The sequence below is a fragment of the Eptatretus burgeri genome, chromosome 6 (genome assembly GCF_056783735.1).
Source record: "Eptatretus burgeri isolate ZD-2024b chromosome 6, Ebu_testis_v1, whole genome shotgun sequence".
Lineage (NCBI taxonomy): Eukaryota > Metazoa > Chordata > Myxini > Myxiniformes > Myxinidae > Eptatretus > Eptatretus burgeri.
The window spans coordinates 67,033,542-67,040,055 of record NC_140966.1 but is presented as its reverse complement, the minus strand read 5'-3'; the positions used below and the strand labels follow the sequence as shown (position 1 = coordinate 67,040,055).

Genomic DNA, 6,514 nt, shown 5'->3' with positions numbered 1-6,514 from the left:
GTCGGCTTAATGGTAAGGGTGGTGAGTTTGGCATCCTCGGGTCCTGAGTTCAAATTCTGCTTGGCTGTTGAATTAATACCAGGTGGGGTTGATTCAGCCTGTCATCCTTCTGAGGTTGGCAAAATAAGTACCAGCTTACTGGAATGATTGAGCCATTCAAGTAATCCTGTGTCGGAGTGGTGACCTGTGCAGGATTGTGCCCAACAGCCCAGGAGACTGCTTTGGCAGCACCAACGCTCTGTACAGAGTATGGTCCCAATGGATTTAGATATTTTTGGCTGCGCATCAGGGGCCGCACTTTCGGCCACCGCGGACCGCCGGTGGCTCCCTGGCCACGCAACAAAGAACAGGGATATATAGGTATTCCGAGTCTCAAATTTCAAATGGCTTCTGCCTTCACTGTTGCTACATTTGAGCCTTGGGGAGTAACTGTTGAGATATATCTATCTGGGTTTATCCCGACATCGTTGATCTATATTCCTTTCTCTATCACATATATCTTCAGTATTTCACACTGTCACATTTCTCTTTATTTGTGCTAATTCTTGCTTCTGTTTATTTATTTTTGTTCATTTCCCTCTCTATTATCCCTCTTCTACTTCCAATTTCTCTCTTTATATATCCGTCTCGGGAGAAGTGAATTATTACAAAAAAAAATTGTTGTAAAGGTTCATTTGGCTACACCTGGATGGCTTTGAGGGGAGAGGAGTAGCGATTGAAACCCGAATCCTATCCAGGTTCCTCCTAATTACTCCATCTTTGCTTTTTGCTTTTTCTGGTTCCTTCTGATTAATAAATTGCAGTATTTGTTTTTTTCATTGGATTATTTTCCCTCCCTGGAGTTGAAAACCTCAAACTGATTAAACATGGCAAAGAAGCTGGGAGCATCTGGTTTCTGGTTCATATGGTGTTGAGGATTGCATGTGCTTTTCTCCTCCAAAAGTTAACGACCATCAATCGGATTAGTAGAGTCCACTTGTTATTGGTGTTATCAAGTCATAAAATGTGAGGGTGTGCTCTCCCACACCGACAGTGCCTTCAGAAAGTATTCACACCCCTAAACTTTTGTCACATTTTGAGTTACAGCTTGAATTTAAAATGGATTAAATTAAAAAAAAATTGTCACTGATCTACACAAAATACCCCCAAAACACAAAGTAAAAACATGTTTTCAGAATTTTTTTCAAATTAATCCAAAATTAAAAGTTGAATTATCTTACGTCACTAAGTTTTGAACCCCCTGAGTCGATACTTCGTAGAAGTGCCTTTGGCAACAATTACAGCTTCGAGACTTCCTGGGTATGTCTGCATCAGCTTTGCACATCTGGATTTGGGGATTTTCTCCCATTCTTCCTTGCAGATTAACTCAAGCTCTGTCAAGTTGGATCGAAGAGCATCGATGAACAGTAATCTTCAAGACTTTCCACAGATTATAATCAATGGGATTCAAGTCTAGGCTTTGGCTGGGCCACTCAAGGACTTTCGCATTCTTGTTCTGAAGCCATTTGAGTGTTGCTTTGGCTGGATATTTGGGGTCATTGGCCTGTTGGAACGTAAATCTTCGCCAGAGTCTAAGGTCTTTAGCACTCTGAAGCAGGTTCTCTTCAAGGATTTGCCTGTATTTGGCTCCATTCATTGTTCACTCTATCCTTACAAGTCTCCCAGTCCCTGCTGTTGAAAAGCATCCCCATAGCATGATGTGGCCACCACCATGCTGCATGATAGGGATGGAGTTAGATGGGTGATGAGCTGTGCTCGATTTCCACCAGACGTCGCACTTTGCATTCAGGCCAGAGAGTGAAATTTTCGTCTCATCGGACCACAGAATATTTTGCCTCATGCTCTCAGAGACTTTCACATGCCTTTTTGTTAACTCGAGTCATGTTGTCATGTGTCGTTTTCTCATGAGTGACTTCTATCTGGCTACTCTCCCATAAAGCCAAGATTTGAGAAGTGCTGCAGAGACTGATGTCCTTCTGGCAGGTTCTCCAATCTCAGCCCAGGAACTCTCTAGTTCTGTCAGTGGTCATTAAGTTCTTGGTCACCTCCCTGACCAAGGTCCTCCTTGTCCAGTTTCTCAGTTTGGTCGGATGGCCAGCTCAAGGAAGTCGCGGTAGTTCCATATGCTTTCCATTTCCTAATGATGGAGCGCACTGTGCTCTTGGGAACTTTCAACACTCTAGAAATTGTTTTATACCCTTCCCAGATCTATGTCTCCTCACCATTCTATCTTGGAGTTCTACAGACAGTTCCTTGGACTTCATGGTGGAGTTTTCTGCTCTGATATGCACTGTCAACTGTGGGACCTCATATAGAAAGTTGTTTTTGTTTCTAAATTATGTTCAATCAATTTAATTGGCCACAGGTGGACTCCAATCAAGTTGTAGAGACATCTCAAGAATGATCATCGGAAATTGGATGCATTTGAGCACAATTTGGACTGTTGTAGCAAAGGGGTTGAATACTTCTTGATGACATTTCATTTCACTTTTTCATTTTTAATTAATTTCTAAAAACAAGTTTTCATTTTGTCATTATGGGGTATTTTGTGTCGATCAGTGACAACAAAAAATTAAGTTTAGTCCATTTTAAATTCAGGCTGTAACACCACAAAATGTGACAAAGGTCGAGGGGTGAATTTCTGAAGTTTCTAAAGGCACTGTATTTATAATACTTTCATCAGGCACTGTATTTGCATAATATGCATAATACTTTCATGCATATGCATAATATGCATATGCATAATACTTTCTGAAGGCACTGTATTTCACATACATATTTGCAAGACCACTTTATTGTTACTTGTTCAGGCAATGCAGGTACAACAAGTCACACACAGTCTCCCTGTACTGTCCGTCCATTTTTGTTTACTTATTCCATTTCTTCTGGAAAAAGGGAGCGAAGATCAATTTAACTGCATTGTTTTACTTACTCAAAATCTGACCTCTTATTTTTGAAGTTGGTGATTTAATGAAATTAATCTTCCCCTCTAGATTTGCACTTCCATTAAGTACATCGGAGACCTGCAGTGCAGAAGGTTGCTCCTTCAGAACAAGATGGCCCCATGGGTTAGCCATTATATTAGAATAGATTCCACCATCAATATCACAGCTAAATTTTTTCTCTGCATGATAAACTCATACATATTTGTCGTCCGAGCTTATTGGGGGTAGATGAACTTCAGGAGGAGGGTTTCACTCAGTCTAAACTTCTGCCCTCGAAAAGAGGACTCAGTTTGATGCCTACCACAATAATTACTGATGGGATAACTCATTGTCCATACTGCCCATTTGCCTCCCAGATCCCTAAGGGAAAACCATACAGGTGAATCTCAAGGGGAAGATCTGTGATTGGTTCAAATCCAAAGCCTTCTCGGGTTCTGCATCAGCATCTCCTTCCTGCTCTGCAATTACATGAGGACCCCCTCCCCCTCCCCTTCCCTTCTCTGAACTAGGAGAGATCCCTAACCAGGTTCTACTTGACCAGACCCTGGAAACATCAAATGCAACTCACACTGAGGCCCAACATGTGGCTTCTCTGACTCATATCAGTCAAGTTATGGCAACTTCTCTGGAAGCTCCACCAGAATCTCTGAAACATCCATGAAAGAAAGACAAGGCAAGCACTTCCTGCTTATTTAGATAACAAGGCTATAATCAGGATGCACTCATGCTCAGGGTGAAGGAGAGAATATTCGTTGCAAGCAATGCCTACCACCAAAAGGATCACATTCAAAGTCAGTGAATACTGTTTTATGGCAGATTTCAGGATTGTTCTGATTATTCCTTTTATCATTTCTTTCATAACTCATGCAATAGTGCCAGTGCAACTAAGGGGGTGGAGGAGGGCAGGTGTCAATACCATGAGAAAAGATGGAAAATGGACACCATATTGTCACTTGCAAAATGGGCACTGGGTCTCAGTGTGACTACTCCTCATTTTCATAAATGCCAAGATGAGCCAATGAAAAAAGCCAAGAATTCACAAGGTTTCGGAAAAGCGATGATAATAGAAAACCTATATGCCAAGAAAACCTATATAAAACCAAGATGCCAAGGTGAACAACGAATAGCCAAGATATTGTGAAAAAAGCCAAGGAGTGGTCACACTGCTGGGTCTATCAGTGCCCAGAAGCATGTTGTAGCAATGTGGTATGAATAGTTACAAGCACTGAAGCTAGGTTATCATAAATAGCCTCGTTATCTACTTGTATGACTGGTGCTGGCTTAACAGTTAAGGTGGCTACCTTGGGACCAAAGGATCCTGAGTGTGAGCCCTTGTCCCCATTAACACCTTGTGTGGTTGACTCAACCTGCCAACCTCCTGAGGTTGGTGAAATGAGTACCAGTGTCCTGGGATAATAAACATTTGGGGGAACCTGCATCGGAATGGTGAACCATCAAGGATTGTACTCCTTGCTAATGAAACTGCCTTGACAGCCCTATGTGCCTTAATGGTGTGAAAGGAATGGGATTATTATTATTATTATTATTATTATTACTATTATCTACACGTGTATTTGACAGAAAATCAGCTGCCCATCGTCACTGATGTCTCCAGTAATAGATCAAACATCCAGGTGGACATTTCTTTGGCCCATCCACACAGCCGAAATGTCCTCACAAGTAGTTGTGCTTTCCACACTGGCTGTGCATCTGAGAAAAGAGAGAATAAAAAATATTTTGTGTTCTCTCAGAAGCAGTTACCAGATGCAACTACCCACTATGTAATGCCTCTGGTTCCGTAACATGATTGCAGATGGGATTGACGTTGGGAGGAGTTTCTTCTCATCCTCTCCAATCCTCGGATCGAATGGGGAGGCCAAACCCAGCTGAATTATTTGGTTATTGGAAGTGATGCCTGGCAACTCAGTTGCGGAAAGTAAATTGCGGAGTGCTCCAGCATAGGCACTGCAGTTACCCAATCACTATAGGGATAGGAGTCTGACCCAAGAAGTCAAACGGAGCCTGGCAGCATAATCTATCTTGCACTTAATTAGTTTAACACCCCCCCCCCCCGCCCCCAAATATATAAATAAATAAATTAATAAACCCACTCTGTGTTTGAATGGTTTTTTTAAAAAAATTCCCAAACTTCCCTCTTTCATCTGTAATCCTCTCTTCCTGTTGTGGTGCATCCATCTGTTCTTGTCCTCTGACCCTTTTCCACCTGTTGTTCCATTCTTCCGTGAGAATCAATATTATTATAAAGAAAGAAATCTCTCTTGCATTTCTTGACACTGTGAAATTTATAAATTTGGTTATCATTAGCATGTCAAGACAGGAGACCAAGATACAAGATCCAATGGCTTTTCACTGAAGAAAGGTTGGTGACCTCAGTCTCCTCGCAGCTCAAATGAGCTGCCAACAGGGAATCATTGTCTACTGTGATCACCCCTCCTCACCTCCACACATTACTCATCATTAATCAACCAACCAACACTTTGTCTGCCTTCCAATGTACAAACTATTCGTACATATTTACCCTTTTGTTCCATAGTTCTCAAAGCTGGGGAACTGACACTTTCTCCTTGTATTATCTCCAACAGGTATTACTGCTGCTCATCATCTCATGTTAGCCCACAAACCTTCAGGTAATCGCTGTTACTTTTGCAAGCTCAGCAAGTTCCTTGGTTTGTATTTTTGCCTGTTTTGTTGCAGTCCATCCTATTGTTTATAATACTCCATTTCTTTATTATTTCACTTTTTATAAATATTGCATTCTTTGTTTTCTGTTTAGATGTTCCAAACAATGGAAATCTTCAATTTTTACTTTGTATGCAGTCTGTGGGTGCTTGGCTGCATCATTTTCTGGGGGCATGGCTGTACCACTGAAACAGTCGCCCCTGTTACCAGCACACTGGTACTCAGAGGGATGGCAGAGTCAACCCACCTGATGTTAATTCAACGACATGACAACAGCTTGAACTCAAGACCATAAGATTTATGCTAACCACCCTAACCGTTAAGCTAATACCAAGCTTGAAATCTTCAATGAAAGATTAAAACAGATGATCAAGACCAAAAAAGGTTCAGAACCACTGAGTTTCACAATGGAATTTTTCACAAAACACAAACACACACACACACACACACATTTTCCCATTGATAAAAATTAAAAAAAAAATTATTGTCTATCTCTTGTGAAATGAGGCATTACAATGAGATTGCTGATCACAATGACTCACATCTCTGCAATAAATAATTTCCATTGTATATACTGTCACGAGAAACAGGAATTAGCTGACAACAAAAAAAACCCATCAAACTTGTAGTTTAGTAGTACCTTGGCTCTGAATTCGTCCCAATCGCGCATGCACAGAGAGGAGTGAGATCCTTTTTAGGTCATCTCATCTCGATTCGCGAAGACATGAACTTATAAAATTGGTCGTGATGACCCAATGTCTGTCCATCCCTCCGTCTGGTCGTCCGTAAACTTTTTACTCATCTTGCTACTCCTCCATTATCACCAGGCTGATTGTTATGAAACTTGAGACATTAATACAAGACAGTAC

The 6,514-nt window shown here is 41.3% G+C and overlaps 1 long non-coding RNA gene across 1 annotated transcript in view; it reads left to right on the top strand.

The window, feature by feature from the left end:
- LOC147024989 (uncharacterized) overlaps positions 1–6,101 on the top strand; it is an 87,504-nt gene extending 81,403 nt beyond the window's left edge. Inside the window, exons 2-3 of the long non-coding RNA XR_015058845.1 lie at positions 5,549–5,593; positions 5,740–6,101. This is a non-coding gene — a long non-coding RNA (uncharacterized LOC147024989). The remainder of the gene's footprint in view (positions 1–5,548; positions 5,594–5,739) is intronic.
- Positions 6,102–6,514: the final 413 nt, after the last annotated feature.